This window comes from Miniopterus schreibersii (genome assembly GCF_964146895.1).
Source record: "Miniopterus schreibersii genome assembly, chromosome: 1".
In the NCBI taxonomy this organism is placed as follows: domain Eukaryota; kingdom Metazoa; phylum Chordata; class Mammalia; order Chiroptera; family Miniopteridae; genus Miniopterus; species Miniopterus schreibersii.
Genome location: NC_138101.1, coordinates 123,171,307 through 123,185,183, shown reverse-complemented (window position 1 = coordinate 123,185,183; position 13,877 = coordinate 123,171,307). Strand labels below are relative to the sequence as shown.

The window sequence follows — 13,877 nt, the reverse complement described above, 5'->3', positions numbered from 1 at the left end:
TTGAGCAGGTGGCACAGACTTTTCTTCTGGTACATGTATCTTCTTAATCACCTGAAAATAAACCACATGGTCATAAAGCGCTGTCTCCAGACATAAGAATAGCTTCATTATAGTTGCTATTTGCTAGTAATGTTAATTGTATTGGCTAATATTTACTGCTTTTGGAATGTGTTTTTATACATATTATCTGACTTAAGTCTCACGATTCCATCAGTCAGAATAAACTAGGTGCTACTGCAGTAACACACAAACTCACTGTCTCTGTGATTTAACATAACCAAAGTTTATTTCTCCCTCATTCTACATGTCCAATGTGGATCATGAGGGTGGTTCCGCTCATCATTGTCGCTTAGAAACCCAGGCTGAAGAAAGTTTTATCTCAACAAGTGTTTCTGCCATCACCAAGATAGGCAAAGAGAATGAGGCAAATCATACTTGGACTCCTAAAGCTTCTGTCCAGGAGAGACACATATGACTTGTGCTTACACTCATTGTCCTCAAAGCTCACTCAAAGGGACAAAGCCCTGAAGAGGCAACCCAATAGTGTTTTATTTATTTATTTTTAATCATGATGTGTTTAATTTTATAACACTATCTTGTGGAAAATACAGAATTGCTGAATGTTGATGACTAACAACTATATGTGCATATATATTTTTAACATTGACTTCTTTTTTTAATTAATTAATTAATTTTTATTTTAATTTTTATATTTTGTTTAAAATATTACAGATGTCCCTTTTTCTCCCCAATGACCCATTCTACCCCATCCCACCCCCTCCCCAGTCCCTCACCACACCATTGTCTGAGTCCTTGGGTTGTGCATATACGCATATAAATTCTTTGGGTAATCTCTCCCCACCACCTCCCACCCCCCTCCATCCCTCTGAAGTTCGTCAGTCTGATCCATGCTACCCAATAGTATTTTAAATAGAAAAATAAGAAAAATCATTAGGAGTGACCTGCTTTATCAAACATTAGACTATCTCTTAAAGGCACTAGGAACAAATCAGGCATTTGCATAAGAATAGACAAATGAGTAGAACAGGACATAGAATCCAGAAGTATGTGTGTATGTAATATATATACATATATATAATATACACATAGGGTAGAGAAAAAGTAGGTTTACAGCTGTGAGTACACAAAAAAAAATTTATTCTTGTAATATTATTTATTAATTATTGTACTATTTCCATACAGACAAATATATATAAGAATTAATACATAATGAAGGTAATGTCCAATTCAGTGAGAAATAGTGGATTATGTTTTAATGATGTATAAAAATTAAGTTGAACTATTCATATACAAAAATAACTTCAGATGGGTCAATAACTTAAGCATAAAAATAAAAGAATAAACATTCTTCAAGAAGGTACAAATATGGGAAAATTTTCATAACCCAGACAACAAACCTAGAAGCTGTAAAAGAAAAAAAATATAAATTTTTAGCTATATAAAAATATATATTTCAAATAACAAAAATAGACAAATGAGAAATTTAGAAAAAATTTTTTAACAAAGATGAAACTACAAAGTTATACAACTAGCTTTTCCAATATACAATACAAAATTTAAAAAAAAATTAAATTGTCAACTTGCAGAGATGCAAAACCAAATGGCCTACAAATTTATGAAGATATTAAATTCACCAGTAGTTAAGGAAATGGAAAATAAAGTGACAGTGAAGTTTAAATCCATCAGTCTGGAAAAAATTAAAAAGGACAATAACTTCCAATTTAGCATGGATACAGGGAGAAATGCTACTCTCATTATTGCTGATGGAAATGAAAATTGTTACAATATATTTTGGAAAACAATCTAGCAACATTTTAAAACTAAATAGCCATATCCTTTGACCTGGAATTCTCACTTCTCGAAAGCTATCCTATAAAAAGAAAAGCCTTGGTATACAAGGACACATGTACAGGGAGTTAATCACAGCATTGTTCATAAAGCAGAGAACTGGAAATAAGGTAAGTCACAGTGCAGCTACATTATAGAAGTAGTAAAAACTAGACTATGCCAGTGGACTTGGAGACATTCTCCTGAGTTATTTCCCAGCAAAAAAGACAAATTGTAGGAAGAGTACATAATATGATCCTATTTTTCTAAAAATGGCCCCAAAAAACCCATGCATGGGAATATATATATTTTTATGTACACATATGTGCTTCCATAGGATTGTATGAGCATGGATTAAAACTATGGAGATATGTAAGCCAGTTTGATAGCATGGGATGCGGTGGGGGAAGGAGATGTGAAGGTAGTGGGTTTGCAAAAGGAAAAAAATCATCTGTACTAAAAACCCCAACATGTATACTATAACCCCATTTATTCATTAATGCAAAGATTTATAGGTAGTATATCTGTGCAAATAATTTCTAAATATAATAAGAGTGCAAATCTGATCATATAAAAACAAATGAAACATTCCAAACTCATGACACTTGACTAAGATTTAGACTGTAGATTGAGACAAATGAATCACCTATCCTATTGAACATTAAAAAGGACTTAAACTGTTACCAGCTGGTGGCAGGTGCTTCCCATAGGTAGATGGCATCCATGGAAACAGGCAAAGCTTCTCAATGTGTGTGTTTTTTAGATCTCCAAAGTATATGAACCTGCCATCAACCACACCCACCCAAATCCCACTCTTCAGTTTCTTTCCAGAGAAAATAATCTCAAACTCCTTGCTATCCATGAGCTGAAAGTTATCCCAACAGGCTCAGGCTCCAAACAAAGAAATGAGTTCATTATAGTTGCCGTTAGTTGATAATTTTAACAATGATGGTTTAACTTGAGTTTTCTTCTAATTGATAGGTCTGGTAAACTTACCTGTGCAAAGGCTTGTAATGGAAATTGATGTATATTTTGGACTGAACCTTCTATAGAAAGAAAACCACTTGTATCAAGACAAAGTAGACTCAAAGAAGCTGTTGAACCTGGTTGCAGCCTGAAGTTTTAATAATTAGTAGTCTTGCTGTAGCCACCAAACACTTGATTTTCTTTAATTGTAGACTTTGTTACCTCTGCAAACCATTTTCAGCCTCTAGCCAACCACACTGCAAGCAGAGAGACCTTAAAAGGTGAAAAGAATTTTTGAAAATTTGAAGCTTCCATTCTTAGTGCAGACACTTAGGTGCCTCTCAAGGCTGCCCAGCATTTCAAAGTAGTGGGGAAGCCAGGAAAGGGGCTCATAGATGTCTGATTTCCATCACTCAGCTTGTACCTTTGGCCTAAACTGCCACAGCGAAGCTGGTGAGACAGAGAGGACACCTGATTAAGTTCAGTGCCAGCTCTGCAGCACATGGCTCAGTGACTGAGGTAAGTCATTTGTGCTCTCTCCAGCCTAGTGTTCTCATGTATGCTCTAACATATGATCTCAGAGAACCCTGTTCGTTTACTTAATAGCACTTATAAAAATTTGTAACTATATGCTTATGTGTATGATTATTTAATTGCTGTCTCCTCCACTAAGACATAATCTCTATATGGATTGGGACAATGTACTATAACCCCAACACTTATCATAGTGTCAGACACACTCAAATTCAGTAAAAAATTATTGACTTAATGGATGAGTAAATATATAAAATGAGGAAAATTATCTTAAAGTATCCCACTGACTCTTACAGTATGTGATTCTCTAAATGCAAGAGGCTTTGGTTTTTAAAATTAGACTACAATTTTGTCAGTCTGTCCAAATATCATCTATTAGATTAAGTGCCTATGTGAGCATGGCTCTGTTCTGTATATTTACTCAGAAAAAAAGAGAGACCTATTAATCCTAGTCCCATATGTCTGTAGGGGTCTGCAACATGCCATTTCACCCATGGCTTTGCCTCTTAGCATAACTACAATTAATGAAGATAGGTATTTGTTGTGAGTTCTAAAAGGTTTTTAATTTCATCTATTATTTTGTTTCTGGAACTTGAAATCCTAACAGTAACTAAAGAATTACTAGAAGGAAGGAATTCATAGAAGGAAAAGCACTTAGAATTGTCTAGTCCAGTGATTCTCAAATTATGTTTTAGCAGTAAAGCCCTGTTTTTAAAAAAGAAATCTTATACAGAAACAATACTTTTATATGCTAATTTATATCTACATAAATAGATATAGATTTTTGAAGAGAGGGAGGAAAGAAGGAAGGAAGATGGAGAGAGAGAGAATGGAGAAGGGAAGGGAGGGAGGGAGGGAGGGATGAAAGAGAGAGAAAAGAAGGAGAAAAAGAGAAAAAAAGAAAAGAGAAGATATGCCCTGGTTGAAGTGAGAAAGGGCCCTCTCCTTCAAACTTTGCCTTGAACTTCATACTAGGCTCCGTGTCCACCACCCTCCTTTCCTTCACCTGTCTTGCCTAATGCATAATGCCCTCTATTGTCATCACTGAGACCAGTTGTCTACAAACAGTTTGAAAGCCACCAGTTTGAATGAACATTTCCTTTTAACAAATAAGGAAACTAAGACTTGATGATGGAGTCACATTATTCTTTAGTTTTCCAAATCTTTCCTCCAAAATAAACCCATTCTTTTTGTTTCTTGTTAGCAGATGACTCTATACATTCTTCTCCAAAATATGAATCCACGTCATCATTGCTCTGCATATTGTTCTTATACTTAAACCACCATAGTGTACTTTTACTTATATAATTTACTTTCAATGAAACAATTTTTTGAAATATAAAAATTTCATAAGCACTGCTTTCCTGTTACAAAAAGTATAAAATTTATTTTAAAATTTAAAAACAATATTGACCTTCATAATCACAAGTCTAAATTTTGCTCATGTTTATTATTATTAAACAGAGGTGAACTAAAAGAAGATATCATTTAACATTGTCAAAAGAAACAAAGGCTTCCTTATCCAAATGCACAGAATATAGGTGTGGTGACTGCTGGGGGAGGAGGGGGTGAAGGAAGGTAGAAGAGGGTAGGGGGGGATATATAGTGATGGACAGAGACTTGACTTGGGGTGATGGGCACACAATACAGTGTACAGATGATGTATTGCAGAATTGTGCACCTGAAACCTGTATAATTTTGTTAACCAATGCCACCTCAATAAATTCAGTAAAAAGGGGAGGGGGGAGTAAAAGATATGTCTACCAAAGAGCAAACATGGAGTTATTGATCTGGAATTGGCACGGTGACAAACTGCTCTGAAAAGCTTCCTCTTCCCAATTAAGGTGTCTCTCTTGAACTGATTGAAAGCCATTTGATAAGTATACTTTTTTCAAGATGGTGTACTCAGTTGGGGGTCTTTTTATTAAACTGAAATTCCATCATTAGCTTTGACTAGCACCAGCTGCTGTATAAATTCTGTGTTGGTATAGACCTCCACTGGTGTTCCAAATATTGCAGGTAAATGTCTGACTCTAAGACCCTCAAACATGCAGTATGAATAATTAACATCTGATAACTGCAGAATAGAAAGAACTTTCATTAGAAGACACAGTAGTACTTTGTCTTTCGGAGTTGGGCGGGTGCAGCCACCGCTAATTTGTAGTGGGTTGAGGTTCTGGTCCCACTCCATCTGCGGGGGCAAAAGCTGGTCCCAGACTGACCTTGAGTGTGTTTGTCTTCAACAGTTGCAGGGGTGCAGCAGCCTGACTTCTAAGTACAGGCTTGTATCTCCCAGGAGGCCCCAGAATCAATGCACCCTGTGGACAGCTTCAGACCACATCAAAACATCACCCAACCACCTCCATGGTGACACACTCAGTGGATACCAGAGCCCTGCTCAAGTAAGTCCTAATCTGTGGGGAGGACCCCTGCACAGCTGTTCATCCATGGTGGTTGGTTGTCATAGCCAGTCTTTGCAGCAGATCAGCCTGGGAGTAATTCGCTCCCATTGATGTGCTAACAGCAATCAAGGCTCAACTACAACAAGAGGGTCTACAGAGTCCACAGGAGGGGGTGTTGCACAACTGAATTTACCAGCCTGGGTGATCAGGGAGGCAGTGCCATTGAACCCTTGAGGACACCTACACAATAGACCACTCTACCAAGCCCAGGAGACACAGAAATTCTACCTAACACATATAAACAAACACGAAGAGGCTGCCAAAATGAGACAAAGAAACCTGTCTGAAAAAACAAAAAAACAAAAAACAGAGCAAAACTCCAGAAAAAGAACTAAGCAAAATGGAGACAAGCAATCTACTAGGTGCAGAGTTCAAAACACTGGTTATAAGGATGCTCAAGAAATTTAGTGAGGACCTCAACAGCATTAAAAAGAACCAGTTAGAAATGAAGGATACACTAACCAAAATAAAGAATAACTTCCAGGAAATCAACAGTAGAGTAAGTGAAGCCATGAATCAAATCAGAGATTTGGAACATAAGGAAGCAAAAAACACCCAATCAGAACAGCAAAAAGAAAAAAGAATTTTTAAAAATGAGGATAATCTAAGGAGCCTCTGGGACAACTTCAAGTGTACCAACATTCACATCATAGGAGTGCTGGAAGGAAAAGAGAGATAGCAAGAAATTGAAAGCCTATTTTTAAAAGTAATGACAGTAAACTTCCCTAACTTGGTGAAGGAAACAGACACACAAGTCCAGGAAGTGCAGAGAGTCCCAAACAAGATGAATCCAAACAGGCCTACACCAAGACACATCATAATTAAAATGCAAAGGGTTAAAGACAAAGAGTGAATCTTAAAAGCAGCAAGAGAAAACCAATTAGTTACCTACAAGGGAGCTTCCATATGACTGTCAGCTGATTTCTCAACACAAACTTTGCAGGCCAGAAGGGATTGGCAAAAAATATTGAAAATGATGAAAAGTAAGGACCTACAACCATGATTACTCTACCCAGAAAAGCTATTATTTAGAATTGAACGACATAAAGAGCTTCCCAGACAAGAAAGAGCTAAAGGAGTTCATCACCACCAGACCAGTATTATATGAAATGTTAAAGGGTCTTCTTTAAGAAGAAGAAAAGAAAGATAAAAAATATGAACAATAAAATGGCAATAAATACAAATTTATCAATAAATGAATCTTTAAAAATAAACAAAGAAGCAGAACAGAAACAGACTTGTACAGAGAACATTTTGATGGTTGCCAGATGGGAGGAGGTTTGGGGGTGGTGGTGAAAAAAGTGAAGGGATTAAGAAGTACAAATTGGTTGTTAAAGAATAGTCGTGGGATATAAAGTACAGCATAGGAAATATGGTCAATAATATTTTAATAACTATGTATGGTGTCAGGCAGGTACTAGATTTATAAGGATGATCACTTAGTAAGTTATATAATGTTTAATCCCTAAGGTATACATCTGAAATTAATATAATATTTTATGTCAACTGTAATTGAAAGTTAAAAGTGATTTAAATGAAAAATTCAAAAAAAAAATTTTTAAGTTAAAAAAAAAAAAAGACCCTATAGTGAGGTCGCAATCCCATGTCAGCTCCTCAGAACACTGAACCAAATAAGACTTTAGTTGTTAAAATAAAGAGCATTTTTAAATCTCTCCACTTCCTAATTTTTCTTTATACTTGATCAGAAATGGGAAAGTTAGGAGACAGGATAAAATGTTTTAGTCTTTCAGCAAAGTTAAAGACAGAATCCCAAACCCATCACCTTCTAATTTATGTTTACTTGAGTGTTCTAATGCCAGGTAAATTTCTAGGAATTTGGGGCTTTTTACGAGTCATAATTTTTCTTCCTTCTAAATAGTTCAAAATCCATCACTGTTTTAACACAAAAGAGAAACTTTCTTATTTATGAATCTAATGTTATTTCTGTGAGCCATATGGTAAAATACAGCACAAAGGAGTTAAAGAAAGTTCTTTATAATGTTGAATTTATAAAAGCATCTACTTTGTGTACTAGGTGTGCTTAGTAGGACTTCTAAATATAGTCAATATGTTCAGGAGATAAGTTTAAAACAGTGATAAACTTGAATCTGTGAAATAAGGAAATACATTTAAATGAAATGTGCCATGATAGTACAATGGTTGAGAGAAGAATGTTATCCAGTTAAATTCCTGGGCCTCAGCGTCTTCATTTGTAAAATGGGAATAATATTAGTATAAGGATCATGGAATTACTTCAAACACTAAGAGAATGTATATGTGGTATTTAACATAATGCAGTGTATTGATTTTCTGTTGCTGCATAACAAATTACCACATACTTAGTGGCTAAAAATGACACCCATTTATTATCTGTTTCTTCAGGTCAGTGCATGGCTTAAAAGGTCTCTCTACTTAGAGTCTCACAACACTGCAATCAAGGTGTCAGCTGGCCTGTGGTCTCATCTGGAGGCTCAACTGGGGAAAGAACCCCTTCGAAGCTCACTTACATTCTTGGCAGAATTCATTTCCTTGAAGCTTTAAGACCAAAGATTCCAGCTTCTTCCTGGCTGTTGGCTGGAGGCTGCTTGCAGTTCCTCACCAAGTGGGCTTCTACAGCATGGTCACTTACTTCAAGCCAGCAAGGACAGTCTTTAGGATGAATCTTCTAGTAAGACAGAGTCCTCTATTATGTAGCACAATTATAGGAGGAACATATTACTCTTATTACATTCTATCAATTGGAAGCAAGTCATAGGCCCTACTCACACTCACGGGTAAACACTAGGAAGCTGGGCTCATTGGGGGCTACCATTGAGTCTCTGTGTCATAAATCATAAATAATAAATGAATAAATTAATGAATTTGTGAATGAATAAATAAATGAATTAGTGAGTGAATGAGTGAATCTGAGTACCAACTTAGGTATGAATGGAGTAAGCCATAGAACTCTTAGACATCAGAAAACATGGCAAATAGTTCTAAATTTAGGACAAACAGATGGACAATGCACTCTGCAGATAACTGCTCAGGTGAAGTCATAATACAAGTATTCAACTTTTGTGAAAATAATGTATTAAAAAGTTATGGCTCCTGGGCTCTGAGGCCCAGAGAGTATCAGTATAATATCTCAAGGATGGTAGGGAATGGACCCTGTTGGGAAAAATAAGGGTTTTAGTACCACTTTAAAGTGATAATTTTCTTATAATTGAAGCAAAAGGAGAAATAAGAAATGAAATAAAATGGTCAAATATAGTTACAAAAATATTTAACTTCTAAGCAATAAAAATAAGAATAAGAACAAAAAAATATTCACCAAAAATGAAAAATAGATATCTCCAAGCATATGAAAATTTATTTAAACATATTTATGAATACTACCAATATCCCAATGGATAAATGAGCCAAGGACATGATTATGTAATTTATGCACAGAAAGTATAATTAGTAAAATAAATTTGAAAAGAAATTTAAATCTGATATGCATGGGACAGAATCTCTACAAACAGAATTTTTTAAGTACCAATCTATAATTTTTGTTTTACTAGCTGATTACTCCAAGATGAGAGAGTAAACAGTAAAATAAATTGCATTAGCATTGTTCACCAAGCACATGCCATAACTTGTAACTCATCCTGAGTGGATGGATATTTGATGGTAATTGACTCTCAGATAGTCAGTGGTAAGAGAGCTAAAATGGATGACTGCATAACCACATAATCAAAAAAAGAAGTTCACATTAGATGAATCCGATATAGAAAAAAAAGCTATAAAAAGTTCTTTCTAATTTATTTCTACTATCCTTGTAGCTGAAATACAGTAAAACAACTACAGATCAGGCTCAAGAAGAACAAAAAACTAAGTAAAGGGATTAGATACTCCACAGAAAAAGAATCTGCCCAAGAATGAAGTCCTTATTTTAGTGAATATTCTTATTGACAACACCTTGACTTTTGACAACCTCCAACTTTGTATTTGGCTCGCTGGATGAAGCAGGTCAAGCACCATTCCTGGACTTGGCACAGAGCACTGACACAAGTAAGTTTTTTGCTTTTCCCCCCTCCCTTAGGCCTGTCTGGGTAAACAGAGGATATTCGTTTTGATGCCAGTGATAATGTGCTAATATGTTTGTCCACATGTGTCATCATATCTCTTCAGGAGTAAATTACAGCATGTCTCGTCATGGCCAGGAATGGAATGACCAACAATTAAATGAATAATAGTAGGCACTCACTAAATATTTGTTGTTGCTATTAATGTTATTTTTTTCATCGGTGGGAATGACACAGACAAGGATGGATTTGTTCCTGGAATCTAGATGGGCTCTCTTTTCATGTCAAGGATGGAGGCACTCATGGGACAGCTGCAGAGGAGGGTGGTAGGAGGAGGCCCAGCCAGATGAGCACAGTACCTGAAGATGATGATGACGGATGAGCAGCAGATGGTGTTTGGGAGGTCTGACAGCCATGGTCAGGACTTATGGTTTCCAAACACAACTGACTAGCTACAGGAGATCCAGTAAGCTTTTCAAACCAGTGCCACTCCACCCCCACCTGCCACTGATTAAGGACCGGGTTAGTTGGGGACCTGAATAATATGGGAAAGGTGGTTTAAGAGGGTACAAGGGGAAGAAGTTAAAGAACAAAGCATGTGGTGGTTACAGTACCTTTCTGACAACAGCCACTTGTTATCATGTACTGTAAGAGAGGAGGAAATAGGTTACAAAGAGACCTTCAGAAAGAATGAGCAGACCAAACAGTCTTGGCCCAGGTGAAGGCTGGGTGTCTCAGGTGGTCCCCACTGGTCTTCACTCCTCAGTCTATGTAACAAATGTACTTGGGTCCTTCTCCTTTAACTGTGATTGCCCTAGACTGCCTGCATCAGTATGTCTTTCTTGGACTGTAAACTTTTAAAAAATATTTTTATTGATTTTTAGAGAGAGGGGAAGGGAGAAGGAGAGAGAGAATCATCAATGTGTGAGAGAAACATTGATCAGCTGCCTCCTGCAGGCCCTCACTGGGGATGGAGCCCACAACCCAAGCATGTGTCCTGACCAGGAATTGAACCGGTGACCTTTCAGTGCATAGATAACATGCAACCAACTAAACTACACCAGCCAGGGCTGGACTGTAAACTTTTACAATGCAGAGATCAAATCCACATAGTTTTGACTGAACAGTGTGTAACACTATAAAAAGTTACGTGAAAGTGATGCTACTTACAAAATGTAAAAAATGAAGGAGATTCATAAGCCATTCCTTTTGTAATAATACCAATGGGACTTGAAATGTTAGTACTGTGCTGGTGAGAAAACAGCAGTATCACTTCCAATCCTTAATGTCAAACTGGCTTTCTTATTCTTCTTTAAATGTTTACCATTGTAATCCCACTTCTAGAAGCCTAGTGAAAATAATCAGCAATACGAACAAAGACTTATTTGTAAACACATGAGCATCTATGGAAAAATGACCAAGTAAAGCTTAGTAAGATGGAATGTCTAGCAGTCATCAAAAATCATAGTTAATAATATTGACAAGTAAATGCTCGTATTAAAAAAGCAAGTGAAAAAAAGTACAAACAGTATGTTTCCCAAAACATAGCAACATTGGAAAGAAATATACCAAAGTTCTAAAAAAGGGGTGGTGGTGATGGCAGAGAAATAGCTTAGAGGTGAGCAATGAGAAAATGGGAACTAAGTAAAGGGAAACTAACATTTTTGAACACCTACTGTGGGCAAGCATTGGACTAAGTATTTAACCCTATTAATAATTATTTTAATAATTAAAGATAAGAATTGAAACAAGGCCATTGGAAGAAGATAGCCTCTTTCCACAATGAACAGAAGCCACCCATCTTGGCTCAGTGAAAAACAGAGGAAGGCTGAGATATTTTGAGTGAAGTTGTAACTGAACAAAAAACAGAGGTTTGGTTGCCTGCCTCGACAAAAGCCAAACTCATGAGGCAGGTGCTGGTGCAAAAGGAAAGAGGTTCTATTCAGGTGCCATGTGACCTGGGAGAATGGTGGACTCCCATCTCAAAGACCAACTCTCTCCATTCCAAAGACCATCTCTTCTTCTTGCTCAAACCCGAGGTTCTTACAAGGATAGGGAAGGGAAGGATTTTTTTCTATCCAATTATCTTGCTAGCTTTTGGTGTGCTTGGGTCCTGTCTATTCATATTTTTAGCTTTTAGCAGGTTCAGACCCTATCCATTCATATTTCTAGCTATTGGCCCACTCTGTGTAAGAACCTTCCCCAATGCCATCTTGGCCAATGGGGGAGACTCCCTGGTGCTTCACTGACTGTCTGTGGTAACGGTTCCCCCCTTCAAAATTCTGAACCCTTGTAACCTTACAAGGGTAAGTGAGTGAAGTCCTCATCTTCTGTAATTTCTTCCTGCTGTCAAAGGGCATAGTCTTACGTATCCCTAGGACCAGAGATTCTCACTATCTACTAAAGGAAGAGGGGGGTCAAGAATGAAGGGGGGCCTTTATGTGAGGGAGAAAGGTTGCTGTCTTCAGAAGGCAGCATTCTGGTGTCTAGAGGACGGCACTGCTGAACAAGCAAAGCTGGTAGACTGTTTCATATTTCAGGAGACAGTGTTGCAGATGGTCTTCCAAGGTGAGACCTATTGTGTAGACAAGCAATCAAATGTTGAGTCAGGGCTATGCCTAGTATAGCAGGGAGAATTGCAGTGAAATCAGAAACTGGAGAGACTAACGGATCCCCATGAGCTAATCCTGAGCAGGGCTTTGGGTGGCACACTCAACAGCGGGATAAGTTCACCTAGGAAGCCACTGTCTCAGAAATGGGGACAAAGGCATTATCAGTCCAAGCCTGGGGATAAAGTATAGCAATTGTCAAAAAATAATAATAATAATAAAAGTAACATTGTCACTTAGCTTTGGAAGGTGCTGCCCTTTTCTGAAAGAGGAATTTTAAATCTCTTTCAGGAGGGCAGGTCCAGCTTTCCCTTGCAGTATCAACAGCAGCAGCAAGATCCAAGTCCTGTTCAGCTGGTGCCCACTTTATCCGTGTTTGGTGGATCCAAGGTTTAATTCCTGTGAGCTTTAGGGAAGTGTGCGTTGTCAGTAGGATGTTACAGGGACCAGGCCCTTGCTTGGCTAACTGCTGTTCAGGACCTTGACTCATCCAGATCTTTAGTAAGACTCGATCTCCTGGCTGGAATTGGTGTAAGGGCTTGTCAGATGGGTAGATAGACCTGCAATGAGCAAAGTTGCTAGTGTTTACCCTAAATGTTATACATATTGTTTGATTGTTGATTCATGTTCTAAATCTAAAGGGTATGTTCTTAAAACAGAAATTTGGAAGGGTCTCCCATAAACTATTTCAAAATGGCTTAAGTTAGGTCCACTTTGGGGTGCTACCCTAATTGGGAATAAGACAATAGGCAATGCCTGGTCCTATTTCAAATGTGTTTTCTGGCGTATTTTCACTAGGGTCTTCTTTATTGTGTGGTTTATTTTTTTAGTCTTCCCCATAGATTGGGGTTTCTAAGATGTTTTCATTGAATCTATAGTGCCTGTTCTAGCTTCTGGGAGATTTTTTAAATGAATAGTGGTCTTTGAAGCTTTTTGACTGACAAAATGGGAGTGTTACAGAGAGAAAGGCATGGCCGAATTAATCCTGATTTTAAGAATTTATACAAAGAGAGTATTATTTCTTCTGTGGGATCCACAGCCCTTCCTTTAGGTTAATTTTTATGGGTTGGATGTTAACTGTCCTATCTGGGGTTCTGTCAACCCAAACAGCTCAATCAATCTGTTCATAGATCTCGGGTGGGAAGAGGTCATCTCCAGGTCCTTCTGGGCAAGTCACGAGCGTCTGGAGCTGAAGAGCATGTTCTGAAATGACTCCTAAATATAACTGTTGCTTCTCAGGGGAAAAAGTTATTTGTGCATGCCATTTGCAAAGTAAATCTTGGCTCAACAATGGAATGAGGCAGTCTGGGATGCAGAGAAAACTATGTGTAAGTTTTTGATCCCCAAGCTGGCATGCTAGAGGTTGAAGGAATGCCTGTTTTTTCTAATTGGCTGGTCACTCTAGTAAC

At 37.4% G+C, this 13,877-nt stretch overlaps 1 long non-coding RNA gene across 1 annotated transcript; it reads right to left on the bottom strand.

The window, feature by feature from the left end:
* Window positions 1–1,136: 1,136 nt before the first annotated feature.
* Window positions 1,137–12,023, bottom strand: LOC308560857. Its single transcript, XR_013999395.1, has 4 exons — window positions 11,030–12,023; window positions 8,318–8,493; window positions 2,845–3,087; window positions 1,137–1,425 (listed from the first exon to the last, which is right to left on the bottom strand). It is a non-coding gene; the product is annotated as an uncharacterized lncRNA (long non-coding RNA).
* Between the last annotated feature and the right edge of the window lie 1,854 nt (window positions 12,024–13,877).